General features: G+C 28.4%; 1 protein-coding gene across 1 annotated transcript in view; it reads left to right on the plus strand.

Moving 5' to 3' along the window:
• The first annotated feature begins 3,947 nt into the window (after window positions 1–3,947).
• The window catches only part of LOC145286284 (uncharacterized), a 78,738-nt gene continuing 56,720 nt past the window's right edge, over window positions 3,948–25,965 (plus strand). Inside the window, exon 1 of the mRNA XM_080135136.1 lies at window positions 3,948–4,297. The gene's annotated coding sequence lies outside the window, so the exon portion shown is untranslated. The remainder of the gene's footprint in view (window positions 4,298–25,965) is intronic.

The following is a 25,965-nucleotide window of genomic DNA, read 5'->3' on the forward strand; positions in this document are numbered from 1 at the left end:
AAGGAGGAACGAAACATGTTAATGGCCGCCAGTGAACACCTAATGGATTACATTGAATAATAAAGGTTTTAATATACAGAAAACTACTTGTCTGCTCCAAACGAAACATGGTAATAGAAAAAAGGAAGGAAAAATGTGACACGTTAAACGGGAGAAATAAATATTAAAATCAAAGAATGAAACAATGAAAAAAGTATAAATGAAAGCAAAAAAATAAAAACGGAGGTCTAAAATAAATGAAAAAAAAATCAAATAAATAAAATATATGTGAAAAGACGGAAACTTTAAAAACAGAAACAAATAAATGAAAATAGAAAATGGGGGAAAGATAGAAAAGTTAAATATGATACTTGAAACAGAAAACGGTAAAAATTAAACAAAAAGTGAAAAAAAAATTAGTTAAAAGAAAAATGTAAAAGAAAATAGTGGAATAAGAAAAGATAGCGAGAAAAAAAAATGAAAGACAAATTCCAAATGAAAAATAAAAAGTAAATAGTGAAAATGAAGGAAAAATGAAAAATAGAGAAAACCTAAAAACAAGAAAAGTAAAAAAAAAAAACAACGAAATAATGAAAGGAAGGACAAGTTAAATAGAAGGAAGAAGATGCTGGGAAAATAGTGGGATCCTTCTACCGCTCCAGAAGATATCTCACTACTGATGCAATTCTCTATCTGTATAAAAGCCAAGTACGTCCAAGGATGGAGTACTGCTGCCACATCTGGGCAGGAGCTGCTAAAAACAGTCTATTCTGCCTTGACAGAGTAAAAATAGACTTCGTGGTTTAGTGGGGGATGCCCTTTTCTCTTCCCTGCAACCTCTCTCCCACAGAAGAGACGTTGCGAGCCTATCCTTGTTTTATCGTTATTTCCATGGCAGGTGCTCGTCTGAACTCCAATCCCTCGTCCCCCCGCGCCAATCTTTCACGAGAAACACCCGTCTGGCTGAAACCACTGTCAATAATTTTCCCCACTCTTTATCTGTGCCTAAACCAAACGTAGATTCAATGAGCAAAGCTTCTTTCTTAGAACTGCACGCCAGTGGAACTCTCTGCCGCTTGCCTGTTTCCCGTCTGACTACATCTTGGACGTCTTAAAGTCCAACATAAACAAACTCCTGACAAACCGCCCCTTAAGTAAGACACGCTATCAAAATCCCCAATACTAATGATTACTACAATACTATCTCATTGATTACTGTACACGCAATAACCCTTATCCCTGAGTGGCCTTCGGGCCTTGATAAGTGGTGACCCCCATGTTAAAAAAAGATAGTAAAAAAGAAATTGAAAAAAAGAAAAGGTGAAAGAAAACACGAAAAAAATTATTAAAAAATTGAAAAATTTATATGAAAAGAAAATTGATAAAAAGAAAAATTGATTAAAAAATAAAAATTGATCAAAAAAAAGAAGGAGAGAAGAAAAGCGTAAAAAAGAAAGGTAAAAAGGAAATGATGAAAAGAAAGAAAACGTGAAAAAAGGTAAAAGAAAAACTGTAAAAATGATAAAATGAGAATAAAAAGATGTTGAACAATAAATAAAGTAAAAGAAAAAAAGTGAAAAAGAACGAAAATGTTGCAAAAAAAGGAAAAATAAAATGGAAAATAAAAACGAAGGAAAGGAAAAAAAGAAGGACAGGTGAAAAAAATGGGCGGAAAAATGAAAAAGTGAAAAATAATGAAAAAGTGGATGAACGTCAAAGCAAGAAAATGTGATAAAGAAATGAACAAAAATGAACAAAAAATGAAAAAAAAAATGAAAAAAATGAAAAAAAAATGAAAGGATGGAACAGAAAATGTGGAAAAAGGAAAAAGGTAGCAAGAAGCTGACAAACCAACAAAAGAAAACCAAAAAGAATGAAACCCAGACGTAGAATACCAATTAAATTAAACCAATTAAAGAAAACAAAATTAAAAATAAAGCAAATAATAAAGTATTAAAAATTATGAAAAGATAAAAGTAAAGGAAAGGAGACGTTTTGAGAATGAAAGTTGGCAGGGAATGAGAGAAAACGAAGCAGTAAATACGTCGCTCAAATGAAGAGAATGGTATTACGCGAATCATCCGAAAAGGAGAAAGAACGAAAACGGTGAACTGAGCGGCATGAAATAAGCAAAAGAATTTCATGAAAAGAAAACAGAACGGAAAAGCGTTAAAAAGAAAGAACGAGGGAAAAAAAGGAGATAAAGTCCTTCATTATGTATATGACGTGATCAATCAGACGCATTTGACCTCCTGGTTGGCTGTATGCGAGAAAAACAACTGAAAATTATCAATATAAGCATTTTTATCCGTCAGAATCATATTCCTGCTATCGCTGGCAACGACGGCCGTGCACAGCGGGCGTGTTAGCATTCGTCTGCAATCGTTCTGTGTCAACCATTGCGCAGGCCTGCACACCCTTAAAGGCTTGCCTCCTACCCACTGTAGCGCTATTTGTTAGAAAATAGGCTTTTGCAGCAGCACACAAAAAAAACTTGCACATTAATGTTTGCAGAGATCTTTGTATTTATACACACGTTTAATTTGCAACGATGCAGTTTTTATTCATAGTAACATATAACGGAACAAGATTTATTTATTACAATGCGCGACATATATTTAAAAAATCAACAGAAATATGAGTCATAAGTTCAACTATTTATATGTATTTTCTATAAGCGCATAATAATACTTGAATTAAATATTTGACAGTTTAATTAGTACACTTTTATGCAATTATGTGAAATAGAAAACCGAACTATTAGAAATTTAATTGTATGTTTAAATTTATTAAAAAATATGTTTTTAATTGTTACTATTGTAAAATATGTTACATTTTTTAATTTAATTTTATTGTAAAATATGTTACATTTTTTAATTTAATTTTATTGTAAAATATATTAAATTAATGCATCAGAAAACTAACGAAATATAACAGCACGTAGAATGAAATGTTGCGGTTCTGTAATATAAATACTTAGTGATCTTCAATTAGACTATAATACGTTTAAGTTATTAAGAAAAAATATTTTTCATTGATAGTATTGTTAAATATAGTATGATAATCCATCGAGAGACTAAAGAAATGGTACAATACGTAGAGCGACATGTCCCGACCCTATAATAGAATATAGTACTCTTCAACCATACGTGTAAATAAGCGTAAATAATCACCAGCATCATGACCATCATCGATGAAAACAACGTTAACGATGAAAACAACTATAATAATAGTAATATTAATAATAATAAGTATTATTATTATAATTATAATACTAATAATAGATTAAGAATAGTGTTATAATAAATAATTAATAATATTAAAATAATTATATAAAATCTAAATTAATTTAATGCAAGTCCAATACTTCTTTTATATATAAAATTAAAATTACTTAACGATAAATATTGAATACTGTGTACACATCGACGCGAAATATTACATATTATGCAATTTTAAAATACCGCACAAATATATACTGTTTGTTTATAGAAATAATTATTTTAGTTAATTCTGTCTGTTAAACTCTTAAACACTTTGCATTTTAAAATAAACATATTATTTTATTGTTACTGTATTAATTTGATTTAACAGAAATTTAGTATGTTTAAAATATTGATAGGGTTTAATATGTGTACAGTAAACCGCTTTTTCTTTTGTTAACTATATATATATATATATATATATATATATATATATATATATATATATATATATATGCAGTAAAGCTTAAAGTATTCGTAGTCTAATTAAAACCGAATATTTCCTGGTTAGGTTATAATAATTGAAAGCCTCTTACACAGACACACACCCACATTCATATATATATATATATATATATATATATATATATATATATATATATATATATATATATATATATATGTAATATTCGTATATTTGTAAAAATTATCAGATATTAGATAATAATAATAATAATAATAATAATAATAATAATAATAATAATAATAATAATAATAATAATTACTATTATTATTATTATTATTATTATTATTATTATTTGGGGGGGGAAAAGGCAAACGGTCCCATATAAAATTGGTAAAAGGGTGATTCTTTTCCTCAAGAATATTTTTTTCCGCGAAAACGTTATTTAAAAGCCAGACTAATGATGACAAAAGGATTGAACCGCATATAAAAATTCTGATGGAAATCTTCAAAGGGATTTTATCGAATGTAATGACGAATGACACCAAAAAGGAATTAATGGGAACTAATTATATTTTCACCGAAAATGAAATTGTAAAAAAACAATGCAACAAGTGGTTGAAGCAAAAGATATCGGACACACGCACAGCTGGTAAGAGATTTTTTTCTCATAACATATACGCATACTATACTCTAACACACACATAGATATATATATATATATATATATATATATATACATATATATATATATATCTGTATATATATGTATATCTGTATATATATTTATGTATATATATATGTAAGTATGTATGTATATATATATATTATACACATACACACAAACACACACAAGTACACACACAGACAAATATATACATATATATAAATTTGTGTGTGTGTGTGTGTGTGTGTGTGTGTGTGTGTGTGTGTGTGTGTGTGTGTACTAGAAAAATTCATGATAAAGAAATTTAAATGAATTACAGTAGTTTACAATTGATTTGATCAAAATATTTATCAATGAATTATGGTAAAAAAAATATTTAATCCATGGATTTTCAAAGATAGGCTATTTATATCAGAGGATTCTTTTTCTTTATTATAATTATTATACTTTCTTGTTTGCATTTTTATGGATTAATAAATATTGTAATTTAATCATTTTTTTACATTGTCTGTTTCTCTGTTCTTTAAATTGGACTCTCTAATATATTGAACGTTTTACACCTTTATAGAGTCTATTCTTTAGATAATATTTATTTTCATTCATTCATTCATATATATGTATGTGTGTGTGTGTGTGCGTGCGTGTGTGTGTGTGTGTGTGTGTGTCGGAATTTTTGGCGTATTGTAATCGGAAATTTTTCTGCCACTTTTCTATGTCAAAAACGATTTCATTATTTTGTTTAATTTGATTTAGTTTGAAGCAAATTTTTTTCCTGCTGGTAGTAATAATAAAATAATAAATATTTATTCATTTTAAACAACCAACGAAGCTAAAAGTAAACTTTACATGTGAGAAAATATATGCACTAATTAAGATGTGTTTTTGCGGTAATCAAAAAAAACAAACAAATAATAACTTAAATATTCAGAGATTTATAAAGGATCGGAGTCGAGCATTTAGTTCGGACTTGAATCCTGAAAAATATTGGAATCGTCCCATCACTAATTTATATATATATACATATATATATATATATATATATATATATATATATATCTTATATATATATATATATATATATATATATATATATATATATATATATATATATTACATTGTCTGTTTCTCCGTTCCGGGATGAGAGTCGGCTGAAGAGAGACCTGAGGCGGACATTAAGAGCAGTCCTCAACTACCGGGCTTGAAACCGTCGGTACCGACTACCGATATAAATGTAAATTCCTGTATATATTATACAATATATATATGCATATATATATGCATATATATATATATATATATATATATATATATATATATATATATATATACCGTTCCCCATGTGGGGGTACCAAATTGGTTAAACGGAAAATTATTCCCAACTCGCATTTAGGTAAAAATGCACTTTTGTAAATAATTGAATCCATTCAGGACGTCTCGCAAAAACAAAAACAAATAACATATACGTAAACCGCGATATATCCGAAAAGTCATCGATGGGGTCCCGATTTCGAATCTCGCTAGATTCAGTCACTCTGATGAGTCGTAGACGACGAAACACGTGTCACTCGATAATTATATTTTAAAAATTATATATATATATATTATTTTTAAAATATATTATATTTTATAAACATATATATATATATTTATAAAGTATAATATATTTTAAAAATAATATATGTATGTTATTTTATATATATATATATATATATATATATATATATATATATATATATAAAGTAGTTATTGTAAAAAGGTTTTGCTTCAAACAGGGATGAATTACTTGTAGCTTTGATATGAGTCTATCTACAGGAGTACCACTAAATGAATAACACAAATATCACCCTATTAAACAGCTCTGTTTAATAATTTTTTCTTCATAAATCAAAGATTCAGTGGTTTTTTATTTTAGGGATGTAATTTTACCTGGATTAATATGATATAATATATATATACATGCATACATGCATACACACACAAATATACATACATATATATATATATATATATATATATATATATATATATATATATATATATATATATATATATATGCTTGTCATGTTATGTATTAAGCTACGTTTTGAATATTATTGTTTATATGTCACTTGTAATATAAATAAGTTTGCGAGTCTGGATATAAACAGCAAATACAATGAAGGAAAATGAGATTCACATATTCAAACTCGTGGCATAGAAAAGGTATGTTAAACACAGGGTTCCAGTTATATATATATATATATATATATATATATATATATATATATATATATATATATATATATATATATATGTATATTCCGGTGTTTTACGTAAACTGTCCGGACATATGTACTTATTACGGTTACGGTTAACCCGCATATACATTGCACACGATCAGGTTTGCTAGTTTTATCAATAGAAAGATAACTAGAAAAAAAATACAATCATAAAAATCATTCACGGCATCGAAATCCATCTCATGTATTAAATAAAAAACAACATAAGTTATTAATTTATCAATGAATGAAGCAATCAGGAGAACATAACAACATATAGTATTTTCTTTATATGAAAAATGCAACATTATTAGTGTTTTTAATAAACTATTTTTAAAATATATTTAACTCTCGTAGAATAGCATCACTATTGAAATGAAGACATAATCCGTTATTAAATTAATAGCAGCTACATATATAATTTTATTAAAAAAATAAACAATTTTTTTTTGGGGGGGGGGGCTTTCTAACGACTATATTTGGTATAGTAATAAAGAAATACACAAAATTATTTTAATTAACAACAACATTTTATTAATAGAGGTCCTGGGTATGGCCTTAAACTATATCCAGTGGTGAGGCCCCAGCTTGCGGGTTTTAGGGAGTGTGGAGCTACCCTTAATTACCATTGCTCCCAGGTCCACTCTGTTAGGGTCCCAACTATGGATTAAATAGAAACCGACTTAAAAACAACAAATACATTCTATTAAAAAAAATTTCTTCTTCTGCATTAAATAATCCGAAAAGGGTTGATACGCCGTAAAACAAAAACAACCAACCAACTATTATTAATAGAAATAAACAAAACTAGTTTTCATATATTACAACTATATTATTGTGCAAACATAAATAAACAAAACTATGATTATAATTGTATCCAAAGAAATTAATTTAACTACATTTATAAATGCAATTGAATTTTTTTTAAACACTACCTTCTTTTATTAACAATTATGTTTTTTTGCACCAGTTGTAGTATACAAAACTATTTTAATTTATATTCATAATTCTATTATCAAAACTATTCGAAACTATTATATTAATAAAACCTATATTTTGAATTGTATTGCAATAAATAAGCAATATAATTTCCAATCATAACAATTATATGTTTGTATTACGAAAATAAGCACAACACTATTTAATTAACAGCAATTATATTTTTAGTGCATTAAAATAAATCAACACATATTTTAATTAATTAATACTGTACTTATGACTTTATTTAATGAAATAAACTAAAGTATTATAATTTATTACAACCGTATTTATATTTGTATTAACATTATAACACAAAACTACTTTTTTAATTAATAATAATTGTATTTATAATCGTAATAAGGGCATTAAACAAAACTATTTTACCCTATAAAAAAAACTATATTTATAATTGTATCAAAAGAAATTACCAACATATTTAACTACATTTATAAATGCAATTGAAAAAATAAAAAACGCTACTTTCTATTATTAACAATTATGTTTTTGTATCAATATAAGTATACAAAACTATTTTAATTTACATTTATAATTCTATTACCAATAATATACGAAACTATTATATTGATAAAACTATATTTTCGATTGTACTAAAATAAATTGATAAACAATTTTATTTCCATTAATAAGAATTATATGTTTGATTGTATTACGAAAATTATTTCAATTAATAAGAATTATATGTTTGATTGTATTACGAAAATGATTTCCATTAATAAGAATTATATGTTTGATTGTATTACGAAAATTATTTCCATTAATAAGAATTATATGTTTGATTGTATTACGAAAATTATTTCTATTAATAAGAATTATATGTTTGATTGTATTACGAAAATTATTTCCATTAATAAGAATTATATGTTTGATTGTATTACGAAAATTATTTCCATTAATAAGAATTATATGTTTGATTGTATTACGAAAATTATTTCCATTAATAAGAATTATATGTTTGATTGTATTACGAAAATTATTTCCATTAATAAGAATTATATGTTTGATTGTATTACGAAAATTATTTCCATTAATAAGAATTATATGTTTGATTGTATTACGAAAATTATTTCCATTAATAAGAATTATATGTTTGATTGTATTACGAAAATTATTTCCATTAATAAGAATTATATGTTTGATTGCATTACGAAAATTATTTCTATTAATAAGAATTATATGTTTGATTGTATTACGAAAATTATTTCCATTAATAAGAATTATATGTTTGATTGTATTACGAAAATTATTTCCATTAATAAGAATTATATGTTTGATTGTATTACGAAAATTATTTCCATTAATAAGAATTATATGTGGGATTGTATTACGAAAATTATTTCCATTAATAAGAATTATATGTTTGATTGTATTACGAAAAATAGCACAAAACTATCTAATAACCAGCGACTATATTTTTAGTGCATTAAAATAAATTCCGCCACCTATTTTTAATTAATTAAAACTATATTATGATTTTAATTAATGAAATAAACTAATGTATTGTAATTTATTACAACCGTATTTATATTTGTATTAACAGTAAAACGAAAAACTACTGTTTTAATTAATAATAATTGTATTTATAATTGTATTTCAAGAAATAAACAAAAATATTTATCAATTTATAAAGACAAAATTTTAATTCATAAGGAATATGATTGTATTTAAAGAAATAAGCAAAATGCGCAACTTATAACAATTTAATTTATAAAGGTTTTATAAAAACTAACCAAAACTTTTTTATTTGTAAAACCTATATTTATAATTGTATTTAAAGGAATAAAGCAGAACTATTTTAATTCATAAAAGCTATATTTATAGCATTATTAAGAGAAGTGCGCAAGTCTAATTTTATTTATAAAAACTATATTTATAATTTTCGTAAGAAAAATAAACAAAATTATTTTAGATTTAAAATCTTATTTATAAATGTATTAAAAGAAATAAGCCGAGCTATTTTGAATTTATAAAAACTATATTCATGGTTGTAATAAAGGAAATAAACAAAACTTGTTTTAATTAATAGCAATTGTATTCATGTTTTAAAAATTTCTGTTAAAGAAATAGGTATTATTATTAACAATTATATGTATATTTTAAGTGATTAAAACTTGGTTTAATTAATAACAATTACATGTATAATCACATTAAAATAAATAAACAAAACTATTTTCATGAAAATATAATAATAAGTGTGTTCTTCCCATTAAAAATCATGTTCTGGTTAAAATTACATTAAATTATTTTAAGTAGAAAAAGAATAAATATAACACTTTACTATTAACAAATAAGTCATTTAATCGATATCATTATTATTCATAATAGTTTTAAAACAAATAACCACATGCTTTTATATAGTATAAATGAATAGTCGCACAATCCTTCAAAGATACAAATCTTTGAAAGTAACTATTGCTTTTGATGTTGCAGGAATCAATGATTTTAATACGAATTATCAGCATCTTATCTAGACATCATTCATTAAAAAAGGATAAAATAGCAAAAGTGTTGATAACATTTTAATTAAAAAACTATCAACTCTTTCAATGTCAGAATCATCATCCTCTTAATTAAACAATATTAGCATTTTAATATAATTTTTTATGCAAAAAACTATGATCATTTTTATTAGACAAAGTTTCGTATTTCTCAAGTTTTTTATTAAAAAAAATAAACCAAATTATTTTTTACTATCTAATGACTATATTTAGTATAGTAATAAAGAAATCCAGAAAATTATTTTAATTAACAACATTTTATTAATAGAGGTCCTGGATATGACCTTAAACTATATCCAGTGCTAAGGCCCCAGCTTGCGCGCTTTAGGAAGTGTGGAACCACCCTTTAATTACCATTGATCCCAGGTCCACTCTGACCCGGAGTGGTAGTACCTGTTAGAGTCCGAACTATGGGTTAAATAGAAACCGACTTGAAAACAACAAATATAGTCTATTAAAAAAATTTCTTCAAAATTTTTGGATTCGGCATTAAATAACCCGAAAAGGGTTGATATGCCGTAAACAAAAACAACAAACCAACTATTATTAATAGAAATAAACAAAACTATTTTCATATATTACAACTATATTGTTGTACAAACACAAATAAACAAAACTATGTTTATAATTTTATCAAAAGACATTATTATTTAACTACATTTATAAATTCAATTGAAAAGTTTCGTATATCTCAGTTTTTTATTTAAAAAATTAAACAAAATTATTTTTACTTTTTAATTAAAAAAGTTTTAAAAAACTATCAAGTCTTTCAATGCCAGAATTCTCCTCCTCTTAGTTAAACAATATTAACATTTTAATAGAAATTTCTATGCAAAAAACTATCATCATTTTTATTAGACAAAGTTTCGTATATCTCAGTTTAAAAATTATCAACATCTTAATGAAACAATATCAGCATGCTAATAGAATCATAATGGCGGAATTAGCATCATTTTAATAAAAAAAATTATAAAAGATTTTCATAGATTATTATTATCAATATAATGGGATTTATGAATTTTTTGAACAATACATAATAAGATAATTATATTTATTTTAACATTAAAAGTTATCAATTTATGAATTTATGAACATCCTATAAGAATTATATTAAAAGAAAATGATATTTAATAGAAAAAATAATGAAAATATCAATATAAAAGTCTAAATTGGTATCATACTCGGGCTACTATTCCTATTTTGAGTGTAATTTCCATAATGTTTTCACCGATGTAACCTCAACCCTTCTTCGGAAGTATCTTGTTGAACTTTAAAATCTGCGCAGAATTTCAAACATAGATGACACTCTCTTGGGGGTTGAAGGTTCAATCCTCAGAACGTGTGACAGTCAAAATGCAATTGCGAATTACTTAGGCCTTCTAACCGATCATGGCTGACAAAATGAAGACATGCTACTCCCGTGGAGTTTTAAAAATGTATTTTTTTTTATTGTAGAATGAAATAAAATATGACAATGATATTAATAATTTGAATTGAATATTAAACGGACAATACGTAGCATATAATAAATGTAGTTACGAACCCAAACAAATGTTCTGTGTAAGTTTTTAATAGAAATAAACAAAGGCCATACTTTACATTATATATACATATATATACATATATATATATGTGTATATATATATATATATATATAGAGAGAGAGAGAGAGAGACATATATATATAGACATATATATATATATATATATATATATCTTTACATAAGCAGTAGTTTGTTGCTACACAGTCATGAGCATGTTTCGGTCTACTAGTATTTACTAACTAGAGACCTCATCAGGCAACAACCTTTATTTTCGAAAACGGAATTATATATATATATATATATATATATATATATATATATATATATATATATATATATATATCCATTATGACGTTATCTAATTTTTTTTTTCTTTAATATTTTTCTAAACTACGTATGGTTTTTGAACATGGAAATATAGTACGGAATTATGGATATAGATTGTTAGGAAGTAAGCTGATAAATCTAATAATAGATTTACCCGGAGATACAGTTACATCTAACATGTTATTAGATAACGATTCATGACAGTTATGGCCACAGGATCATGACGTATATTTCTGTAACATATTTTTGCTAATCTTCGTTTCTTATGCCACTGTTTTTTGTCTTTGTTATCACCAAGCCGCAATGCTACACCGTTGATAATAACAAGGCATTCGATACACAACCATATTATCGCTTGTCAGTAAAAAAATGATATGTCTAACTCAATAGCAAATATTTTTTAAATATGCAATCACATATTGGTATATACAGCTTTTCCGAGGAATGGTGCACCTTCTCCAAGTGATATTACCTCAAGTAATAGCACGAAACTGGATACTCCACCAGACTAGATAAATTCTTGTCCTGGAATTCAGTAAGACCAAGAGACCAAAATAAAAGATATAATACAATATATGAAAATGGTTAATTGGGGAGAGGAAAATTATGTTCTCAATTTCTTTACTAACTCAGTGTTTGAGAAATAAAGAACTTAAATGAAACATTCGAATATCTATGAATTTCATATAGACTTCAAGTGGGCCCCTTGATTTCTGAAACTTCGACTGAAGTAAAATAAAACAAAAAGTGAATATTGGTAATAATTATTCTAAATTTCCCCTAAATCTAAACGCAAATTCCGTGATCAAAGTTTTTTTCCTAGAACTGCTCGCCTGTGGAACTCTGTACCGCGAACCTACTTTTCAGCTGACTACACCATGGTCGTCTTCAAGTTCAATGTAAACAAATTTTTGTCGATCGGCAATTTTAAATAATCAAATTCTATGCAATTCTCATCACAACCCACCATTGCGGTGTTGTCTCACTGACGACATTACACTCATTAACCTTTGCCCTCACGTGACGTTCAGGGGAAGTGGTGACTCATCGTAAAAAAGATATTCGCCATGCTCCTGTCTTCCTCAGAGTTGAATTGTAATTTTCCATTTGTTATATTATCATTTATTATTTGTTATATTAACCTATTAGTTTTTTATGGTCCTATTTTAGGACCAGAAACATAACTATATTCCAGCAACATCTGTATTTTTCAAGAATACGAAGTGTCCTTAATAAGTTTCTAGACTTTTTGGTATATGCATTGAAAATTGTCGTAGACTCTTGATATTTCAGTATGTTATTGTTACATATCTTAGGAGATGACTGACCAATATTATGCTTTCAGGTTCAAATAGACAGCTACAGCAGGAATTGGAATACACCCTAGTAAAGCCTGATCGTCACAGCTGGGAGTGAGGATACGTTAGAAACACCGATATGAAATATAATTCTATTTCAAATTTAGAAAAAATGCCACAGAAACGAATGGAATGCTTCAGACTGATTTTGAATTAGCTTGTATGAATCGGCATCGGTTATTGAGTGGCATAAAGGATTCAAGGAAGGCAGGGAGTCTGTGAGGGATGATGAGAGGTGTGGGAAGAGTAAGGAAGTTAGAACACCAGAGTGGATTGGACAAATAAAGAATTTTATAGATGAGGAACGTCGTGTATCTATAGAGACAATAAGTACCGTTTAATATCAGTGTGAGAATTGTGCACACAATTATTCGCAAGGAACTGACGATGCGGAAGATTTGCGCGAAGTTTGTCCCAAGAGAAGATCATAGACTATTTCACCAAGATAAGACATCAAGACCGTTCCTCACCCTCCCTATAGTCCAGACCTTGCTCCCTGTGACTTTTTTTTTTTTTGCCAAGATCAAGGAAAACCTTAGAGGCTGTCTTTATGAGACAAGTAAAGAGATGAAAGAGGTTATGACGAGGCTCATTGACTTAAAAAAGAGGACTTCCATGGGGCTTTCCAGAAGTTGTTAATATGGTAAATAAGCATAAAAATTGGATTTCTTTGAAATATTGCTTACTAGCATTTCGGCCCGGCATTGCCCGGGTGTTTGAAGGCGTATGTTGAGCAACAAAAAAAAGTGGTTAATTTTTTTAACTTTGACCCCTATTATGACCCCTTGACATTTACTGTTTTGGGGCTCATATCAAGTTATTAAGTTAGATCCATGTCCAAGAAACCTATATCTAAAATTTCAAGTGTTTATGCTCAAAATTGTCAGAGGAATTTTGTAGAGTTCTCAAAGGTCAAATCATTGAACTTTGACCACTTAACAGCCAAATTTCTGGCCGAAAACGGATCACAAAGATTTTCCCAAAACTAGAAGGCCGTTTGGCCGTACCTGGCGCGTTGCCCGCTCATAAAATGCACTAAGATATGATATTTTATTTTATGCAGGTTTCGTATTTATTATTATTCATATATATATATATATATATATATATATATATATATATATATATATATATATATATATATATGAACTTAAAACGGAAAAAGATAAAAACCTTAAACATAACGTTTTACTCAGCTGCCACAGGGACTTTATCAAGTGAACTGTAAAGTGGCGAGAAAACGAGACGATCTGTCTCGATATATATATATATATATATATATATATATATATATATATATATAGAGAGAGAGAGAGAGAGAGAGAGAGAGAGATATAATATTATTATGACTATTACAAGTTCAAATGGGCTCAGATAAGGGAGATGCATACGCATGCACACACAAACATGCATGTGTGTAAACACACATACACGCATATATATATGTGTGTATGTGTGTGTTTATATATATATATATATATATATATATATATATCTTAAATACAAAGATTTACAAAAAAAAGTATTGCGTCAATATTCATAATCTTTTAAAAATTTATATCCCAAATTTCATAATATATTGTTCATTAGTTTCAGAGATTCCCTTGCAGACACCTGCACACGCGCATACTCACATGTATATATAGTTAGCACAGGCAGACTGGTTCGCTTTATTATTGCTATTCAGTGCGGCTAAACTAGCACCATTCCAATCCAGGAATCGAACCTACAACCATTTAGTTTATAGTCGTGTCTTATATAAATATTGATTTCCACTTTTATAATGTTCCATTTGTTTATTTGCATTAGGTGGTTGATATAATTTAACGAATGTGATCTACACCAAAAAGAGGGAGGCTTATATATAGTTATCCACGGTATCACAGCTATTATATATATATATATATATATATATATATATATATATATATATATATATATATATATAAACAGAGAAGGGAAGAAAGAGAAAAAGAGACAGACGTGTATATAAATATACCCAACTTGATAAATACTGGCATATATATATGCGTGTGTGTGTGTGTGTGTGTATGTGTATATAAATGTATGTATATATATAGACATATATATAGAGAGATGAACAGAGAGAAGAAAGAAGAAGAAGAGAGGAGGAGGAAAAAGAAAGAGATTAATGAATAAATCAATTGATTTATGGTGCAGAAACAACAACTATATCTGATGCCGTATTTGTCATTATATCCGGGCCCTTAAAATGACACTGTAATATTACGAATTCCGATTTCCCTAATAAAAACGTCAGTTAACATACGGACCTAATGATGCACCAGAATATTTATATCTTTGTCTATGCATAACAAATATACACACACACACACACACACACACACACACACACACATATATATATATATTTATATTTATATTTATATATATATATATATATTTATATATATATATATATATATATATTTATATATATATATTTATGTCTCTCTCTATATATTTATATATATATTTATATATATATATTTATATATATTTATATATATATATATTTATATAAATATATATAAATATAAATATATATATATATATATATATATATATATATATATATATATATATATATATATCCTCGCACTTTATATATATATATACTCGCACTTTTAATACTTTTATTGTCATAGAAATTGGTGAAGTTGCCCATTTTTTTTTCAATCAAATCGATTTTAGTCAGGAAATAACCACGATTTACCCGGATGAAGCTTAACATGCCTCCTCGTGGTGACTTTTTTTCTTTTTTTTTTTTACAAAGTGATCATCACTTATCAAGGCCCGGAAGCCACTCAGGGATAAGGGTTATTGCAAGTACATTACGTTTGTGTGGAGATTTGATGAAGTGTTTACTTAAGGGGGCGGTTCATTAGGAATTAGTTAACGTTGGACTTGAAGACATTCAAGTTGTAGTCCGGTGAGAAGCAGGGAGACGGAACAGAGTTCCACAGGTGTGCAGTTCTAAGAAAGAACTTAATCCACAATACATTGTAGTTTATACCGCACTGAAGTTAACCTACTGTTGATTTTATAAATTTATTTTTTATAATGGCTGTAATCAATTCTAAAATGCAAAAATTAAGTAATCTGGTTTTATTTATTTGGTGCAAAAATAATGTCGTTTGTTTCTATAAAAGTTGATCGTCAAAAACGACATTATTTTTGCACCTAGCTAATATTTATTTCGAACGCGCCTCTGTCTTATCAAAGAATCTTCTGTTGATTTATACACCAAGCCCTTCTTCTAGTAAAATTTTTAAGATGCACGTGTGATGTTTGTCCGCATAAGGGTGTAAATTTTGCTCAAAATCGGACAGTACTTTCAATAACCGGATTTTTTGGAGTATCGATTTTGATACTTATCGGTGGAATTATTTTTAGCACATAAAGTACATTTGTGTGAATTTTTTTTAATGGCAGAGCCGTTTCAGAGTCCATAGGGAACGGACTTACACGCACACACACACACACACGCGCACACAGAGCACACGCACACACAAAGTAACTTATATATAAATAGATATAAAATATATACAGGTTACAAATATTCCATTGAATTTAACAAGAACAAGATAGTGGCCTCGATGAAGACCGTATGCCTTGGTTGCTTGATGTGATCTTTTTAGATTGAAACAATAGATTTATTGTCGCGACCAAATTAATTTCCTAAATTACATAAAATAATATATGTATATATATATATATAATGATGTAAATGCACATAAATATAGTATATACATGCAGAGAAAAACGCATATACATGTGCAATATATGTGTATATCTATATACATAAATTACATAGTTATATATATATTTATACATATGTATATATATACATATATACATATTTATATAGTTATATAGCTATATATTTGTATTTGTATATGTGCCTGAGTATAACCACATTCATTTGCGGGTATGTATTTATATGTATACATGCATACATATATTTCTGCGTATGCGTTTGATTATGTGCATTTTTATACATACTTGTGCTTATGACTATGGATAACATACAGAAACCCACGTCTGCACAGAGCAGCAGGAGGTATGGGTCTATGAGAGATTGATAATTATCACTGTGAGTACCAAGCAATATTTGATGAGCTTCCCAAATCCAAACCTCAAAATGGTGCACCAACATCACGAAACAAGAGTCGGCAGGACAGCTTCCATCACGAAACTTGCCAAGTATTTCAAACACAACTGTTTTACAAATGAAGAGGAATCAACAGATAAATATGTTACAGAAACAGCCCAAAAGAGTCGACAAAGATATCTAAAAAAAAATTTTTTTTAACTTTATTTCAAAAGCCTGGAAGAATAGGCCATTTAACATCTTACCGAGTATTTTATGAGTTAACTAGACTACCCGTGTTGGGTCAGTATGTTATATTAGCTATGGAATTAATGTATGAGTGTGACACTTGTGATGTAAAAAAATAGTTTTTTGTGACATAACAGAAACATTTCTATGAAAGTATATTAAAATGAAAAAAAAAGAATATAGATATTTCTATGAGTCGTTCTGTTTATAATTGTTTTTTTTTAACTTACAGCCATTGAATTATAAGTGGTTTGCCATACTTATAGGTTAATGTGCACTGAGCAGATACCATGATACTTAAAGTTAAATTCAGATTTTCAAATATCTTTTTATTTAAACGCGAAAAAAAAAACAATTGGGACGATGAAAACGTACGCAGTAAAACAATACATTTTATTGTCGCGTTGATTATTTATTTCAAACGCAAATTAAAAAAAAACATATTTTCGGGGTTATTTATTTATGTTGGTAGTGTAGAAGAAAATGTATGAATGTTTTTTTAAGAAATGTGTATTAAAAATGGAGAATATTTTTTTTAAAAAGACAGGCGGTTAGTAAATCGCCGTTGTAAAAGGCTCTTATGGTTGTCAACGGGTTTAAGTAGATTTATTTGTAAGAAAATTGCGTTAAAATAATTACGGAAATGAACGATGTAAAAAAATAGCAGAAAGAATTAACAATTGTTTATTTTAAATGCGAAAAAGAACAATTGGGACGCTGAAAACGTACACAGTAAAACAATAAGTTTTATCGTCGCGTTGATTATTTAGTATAATATATATCGTATATATGAAACAGATCGATGATTATACGTATCATTTGTAATCACGTTTTGCGTTTGCTTCCCATATCTTGAAGTTTTTTATTCAATACATTTAAGATATTCGCTTTTCTAACAAACCGGTCCAGCGATTTGTGCTTATTTGTTTACGCTGTCATGGGTTTATGTTTATGTACGTATACGCAACCAGAAGTCATAAACTGGATGTTGGGTTACAACACCCGTTACAAGGTTATTTGTGTTTTATAATTATATAGATTAATCCAGGACTTTATAGATGGTGAAGGCTCTATAGACTGGCTAAAAAGTGGATCGCCTCATTATTATAAGGAGAGGGTTATAATGACTGCTTGATGATCAATTTTGCTTTTTAAATGAGTGGTCTCAACAATGACGGTAAATGCAGGTTCTGAGGAATGGCTATTATATAACTCGACACAGTGGAAGGTGTAAAATGTTGAATATTGAATGCAGTAGCAAGTTGTGGAAACATACGAGAAAGAACAGTCGGAAATAAGTCAGACACCATCCACCATTGCTATGCGACTATTACAGCTACATACTTAGAAAACGAATGAAAAATTGGCATAGTGATATGTGACAAAAAGGAGAAAGTAGCCTGGATTTACAGAGCTGAGAGGGAAATATAACGAAATACAAAGGTCATGTATAACATGAAAAGAAACTGGAAACGTAGGAAGATCTCTATCATTCCAGTAATTATAGGAGCAACTAAACTCATGAAAAAGAATTTTAAAAAGTATGTACTTCATACCCGGTGCAACAAGTGCAAGAGAAATTCAAACAATTGCGCTTAAAGTGACGGTCAGATTATTTGAGTATGATTACAGTTTTTGATTAACCCTCCTCTCTCTCTCTCTCTCTCTCTCTCTCTCTCTCTCTCTCTCTCTCTTTCTCTTTCTCTCTCTCTCTTTCTCTCTCTCTCTCTCTCTCTATATATATATATATATATATATGTATATATATATATATATATGATTTTTTAGACCAAATGAGGGCGAAACTCGTAGTCTTTGACTTCCGGTTCGTTGACTGTCATGGCTCTTGTGAGCTGCGATATTTTTTGGCTGTGGAATTTATATATATATATATATATATATATATATATATATATATATATATATATATATATATATATATATATATATAGGGTGGCCCATAAGTCAATTTACAGTTTGAAAATCAAATATATTTTTCTTAAATGACTGTATTTGATTAATTCTTTTTATAACACAGTTTATATTGTGGAAATTTGTATCGACTTAATTCTCGGCTTTGCAAATTCGAGCTCTTTCTAAGCTATTATTTATGACAGTTCTTTACATCGGAAGTTGCAGGGAAAGAATTTCCTGCGTATGTTTGCCTTAAGTTTTTGGATGTTTCGAGGTTTATTTGCATGCACTTTGTCTTTAAGATATCACCAAAGCCAAAAGTCTAGTTCTGTTAAATTAGAGGAACGTGGAGGCCATTCAAAATCGAAATTTCAAGAGATTTTTCGATCCTGAAACATCACAGTTAACAACTGCATTGTTGCTCTAGCTGTATGTGCAGTTGCTTCATTTTTTTGCCACCAATACCCTGGCATGTTTACTAACTGAGGTTGAACAAATGTAATAGCATATCTTTTAAGAGGATATTGAACATTGAAATGGCGCATATAAGATCTTTGCATTGCAACAATTGACTGTCCATTTTCAAAGTGAAATTAAATTATCCTCACTCGTTGTTCTGTTGTAAACTTATCTATACAAAAAAGTTTCAAATATTCTATTTTATGATTCTGAAAAGAGACATTAAAATATATTAATAGAAAAAAAGTTATTTAATTTTTAAAATGTGACGTGACTTATGGGCTACCCCGTATATATATATATATATATATATATATATATATATATATATATATATATATATATATGTGTCTGTGTGTGTGTGTGTGTGTGTGTGTGTCCCTTGGTGAGTTAGAAGAAAACTGTAAATTCAATTCTATAAGAGTAAACTTATCGGGTTATAACTTTTTACATTGCACTTTATATAATACGCTACTCCTTTATCTTCAATATAGTTCCCCCGAACAACATCAATAATTTTATTTATTTATCTTGTTTTTGTTGAATCCCTCGCTAGACGTCACATTATGTTACCTAGCATCTTCTCTACTCTTCTAATGAGAAGAATTAGGCTTCGAAATACCTTTGTATAAAGAGTTCCCTTTATCCCCTCAAATAAATGCATCTATACTTTATTATATAAATGAATCATTCTGTATATAGCATATATATATATATATATATATAATATATTATATATATATATATATAATATATATATATATATATATATATATATATATATATATATATATATATACCGGATTATTTCGATTATCAATTGCTGATAGTTATCGAAGGTTATCCCGATACAAAGACTAAGAACACTCCTAGCCACGTAAAGTACCTTCGTGTAAAATTTCATAAAAATTGACCAAGCAGTTTTCGACACCATAAGGAACAAACTCACACACACATACCACACATAAACTTTCGTTTTATATAACAGTTAAGATATATAAATATGCGTACACACACACAACACATAGTGTTTGCAAAAAAAATAACCAATCGGGCTGCAATGCCATCTAGAAAAAACGGTGGTAGAACTCGTTACGTTTTTTATTATTTTTTTTTTTTTTACATGGAGGTCAACACTTATAAAGGCCCGAAGGCCAATCAGGTATAAGGGTTATTGCCAGTACAGTAATAAATGATATAGTATTGTAGTAATCATTAGTATTAGGGGGTTAGATAGAGTGTCTTACTTAAGGGGGCGGTTTGTCAGGAGTTTGTTTATGTTGGACTGAATACGTCCAAGTTGTAGTAAGGTGAGAAACAGGCAAGCGGCAGAGAGTTCCACTGGCGTGCAGTTCTAAGAAAGAAGCTCTGTTTATGTATTTATTACATTTTTTTATTCTTTTGGGAATTTTTTCAGCTGCAAAATAGCTTTCCCTTGTGTCTGCAAAGACCTTTTTGGGTCGCTTCTAAATAAGGCAGATCAGATAGACCCTGCACCATTTGAGTATCAGTCTTTTGACTCTCTACATGCTGGATGTCACGTATTAGATATAGATATGAGGTCTGGATAACATAATGTTTGTCTGACGAGGGAGACATAAAGAGGATAAATTATTCGTCGTATGAGTAAAAATATACCCTGTACTTTGTGAGCAGCATAATTGTAATGCTAAGATGGCTTACAGAACTAGTGAACCATAAAACTAAGATTCTGTGTCGCGTTGACCTTCTTGAGCAGAACAATGCAATAACCGAAAGTAAGTAACAAGTCGAAAAGAGAATTCAGTGCATTATAGCATTTATCGACTCATGTAATCTATATATCTATAAAAGTGAAAGTGTCTTTCTGTGTACATTTCCCTACACAATAACTCTGTCAATTTTCAGTCTACAGACTCAACATTTGATATACAGGGTACTGAGAGTTGGGAAAATCTTTTTAATCGGTTTTCGGCCAGAAATTTAGTTGTTAAGGGGGCAACATTCAACGATTTGACCTTTGAGAACTCTACCAAACTCCTCCGCCAATTTTGGGTTTAAACACTTGAAATTTTAGATGTAGGTTCATTGGACATGGATCTAACTTAATAACTTGATTTGAGCACAAAACGATAAATGTTAAGGAGTCATAATAGGGGTCAAAGTTTTTAAAAATTTGACTTTTACGGTCTCTACCAAATTATTCAGACAATTTCTGGTCTAGACATTTGAAATTTTACATGAAGGGTATTCAGATACAGAGCAATCTTTCTTAATCGGTTTGGGTCGAAAATTTGAGCTATCAATATATAAATGTATGCATGTTTGCATGTCTGCATAGAACTTTCGACAGAGGCGACGGTTTTTCACAAGATCAGAATCGTTTTAAAGGTCGACCCTTCAGACGACAAATATCGAACCATTGGCTATAAACATTAATTTCTTTACACTCAAATGGGCACTTTTCTACAGGGGGGGGTCGCTTTTTTCGCCGATATTTTCGAAAGTCATCCCCTCTTTTAAATTGTCTAGCCTTAATTTAAACCTACGTCACTTCCGATTTGGCGGTGGTCGTAACAGCAAAGAGGTCACGTTTTTTTCACGTTCTTTTCCTCCTTGGCGGAACAGGTTTGAGCCTGCCTTCCTACTACCACTTCTTTTTTTTCTCAACATACACCTCCAAATACCCGATCAACTCCAGGTACCCATGCTAATCTATAAGAAAAGGTACATGTGACATTATTTAAAATAAATATATAAAACATGATGTATATAATAAGTTCAATAAAATCAAATCTAATTTAATAATACACTATAGTCTCTATAACAAACTAATTTATATTACAACTAGCAAAAGTACCCGTCGTTGACTGGGTTCAAAAACAGCCTACAGAAAATGGACTCTATGAAAGTATGATTGGTTATGAAAAGGAAGGGGTGTAAATTTCGGTTGAATTTGGGGGTACCAAAAACAAAGCAAAATATGATGAAAGTAAAAATAAAATAGATAAACCCATAATTTATTATAACATACCTGTTTACACTGAAACACTTATCACAATATTCTGTGGATCTATATTAAAAAACCTTATTAAACTTTGTGACATATTTCCATTCTATGGAGGTCAGGTGCGAACGAACACCCCATAATTTTATTATACCATATTTCTTCAAACTGAAACATAGTTATCAAAGTATACTTACGCAGACAGATATGAAAAGTCTTTATTAAAGTTTGTGCCTATTTCCATTCTATGAAGGCCAGGCGTGAACGTAGACCTCACAATTTTATTATACCATCCCTATTTAAGTTAAAACATACTTATCAAAGAATTATTATGTACATCTATATCAAAAACCCTTGTAAACTTTTTTTTTAATGTTTAATTTTTTTATTTCCATAGACCCCACAATTTTAATGAATCATCATTATGCAAGATGAAACATACCTATTCCTGTGTCTCGATACATCTTCTATCATTATATGTGATCAGTTTTCTATAATAGTCAATCATATAGGAGCCGATTCGTGACGAGTCACACACAGACGTTCAGCTTTATATTATATTATATTATATTTTGCTGTCAAAGGGCCAAAAATCAACAATTTTTACCTTTGGTAACTCTACCAACTCCCCGCCAATTTTAGGGTTCAAATACTTGAAATTTTAGATGTAGGTTACTTAAACATGGATCAAACTTAATAATAAAGGTTAACGTGTCAAAATTGGGATCAATTTTTTTTAATTTGACCTATCAGCCAATTTTTATTCTAAACGTTTGAAATTTTACATTAAATTTATTCAGACATAGGACAATCTTACTAATCATATTTTGCCGATAATTTAATTATCAAGGGTCAAAGTTCAAAAGAGTTTGACCTTTGCGGTCTTTAGCCAACTATTAATCCAATTTTTGGTCTAAACATTTAAAATTTTACATAAAGGGTATTCAGACATGCAGCAAGCTTTCTAATCAATTTTAGGCGAAAATGTCGCTGCCATGAGGTCAAAGTTGAAAGAGTTGACCTTTGCAGACTCTACTAAATTCCTCCGCCAATTTTGGGTCAAACACTTGAAATTTTAGATGTATGTTACCTGGACATGCGTCAAAATTTTCAATGTATATGTGCATATGGCCATAAAGTTATGAATAGCACATAGGACCAGAGCAAAGCCAGGCTGAACTTCTAATTTATATTACAATTCATCACATATTAAAGATATAGATATAACATTATTTGCTAGGTAACTAAAAAACTGTAGTATAGTATAGTATTTTATAAGTTATTTTTTAATAATTTGAATAAAAAGAATTTATTATATGTTAAAGATATATATATATATATATATATATATATATATATATATATATATATATATATATATATATACTAGATTACCCGTGACTTGTTGGGTCAGTATGTTATATTAGCTATGGAATTAATGTATTGAGTCATATATTTAATTTATATGTTAATAATAAAGCCAATAAAACTAATTAAGACAATGCGGAAATGAACGATGTAAATAAAAAGCAGAAAGTATTAACAATTGTTTGTTTGTTTGGATAATTTAAACGCGAAAAAAAAACAATTGTGACGCTGAAAACGTACACAGTAAAACAATATGTTTAATTGTCGCGTTGATTATTTATTTGTAACACAAGTAAAATACATATTTCGGAGTTATTTATTTATGTTGGTAGTGTAGAAGAAAATGTATGAATGTTTTTAAGAAAAGTGTATTAAAAATGGAGAATAAATTTAAAAAAGGAAGGCGGTGGAGAAGTCGCCGTTGTAAATTGTTCTTATGGTTGTCAACGGGTCAAAGTTGATTTATTTGTCAGAAAATTGCGAGAGTATATTCGTAATACAGAATAGTTGCAAAACATCCCCACCCTTCCCATGTTAAATAATAATTTCTAAATAATAACGTTAATATTTCAGTGCGCAGGTCAAATGCTGCAAAAGTATAAAATTTGTGTTTATTTGTTTTCGCTGTTATGGGTTTATGTTTATGTACACATACGCAAGTGGAAGTCGTAAACCGGATTTGGGGTTACAACACTCATTACAAGGTCATTTGAGTTTTATAATTATATAGATATATGGCATTATTTAAAAGATACTTAAAAACTTAGAATAGTATTTTCATAATATGCTTTTTTTAAATAATTGTGATAAAAAGAATTTTTCACATGTAAAAAATATATCTAGCTCTCCCTCTCTCTCTCTCTCTTTCTCTCTCTCTCTCTCTCTCTCTCTATATATATATATATATATATATATATATATATATATAACATTATTTACAAGATATCTTAAAACGTAGTATCGTATTGTTCGTCTTTTCTTTATAAAAGTTTTTTTTGCAAAAATCTTCATAGAACAAAAATTTGACATCGTTTGGAATTTTATTTTTATCGTTTTGATTTGTCCCAACTTAAGCTGAATTTATATTATTTTGTTTGACCTTAAACTGAATGAAAAATAAAAAAAATAAATCAACTACTTTATTTTGAATACGGACTTGCTATGTTACAATTGTTATGTTACAATTGTAAATATATATTCGTATAAAACAATACTATGAAAACATTATCTTAACTGTTTTGACTTTGTAATGTTTTTTTCATTTTTCTAAATAATTGCCAGAAAGGAGTGAGACATATAGTTTTTTCTCTCGAATGAAAAAAAAAACTTCCTGCATGAAAAAAAAAAATAAGCTGGACGTATTTCTGATGTGATCTTATTATAAAAGAGTATGGAGGTTGTATGCGTATACACATTTGTATCTTCAACATTATTGTTTAAATATTTATATACGTAAGCTACCGAATAGTGCTGGAGAGCTATATGTTTTGACATCGATTCTAGCTGATAGCACCCAAGTTATATTTTTGTATATTTGAAATCATTGCTATATATAAGCTACAAAATAATAATAATTATT

The sequence above is a fragment of the Euprymna scolopes genome, chromosome 10, assembly GCF_053919585.1.
Source record: "Euprymna scolopes isolate OS-2025 chromosome 10, ASM5391958v1, whole genome shotgun sequence".
NCBI lineage: Eukaryota > Metazoa > Mollusca > Cephalopoda > Sepiida > Sepiolidae > Euprymna > Euprymna scolopes.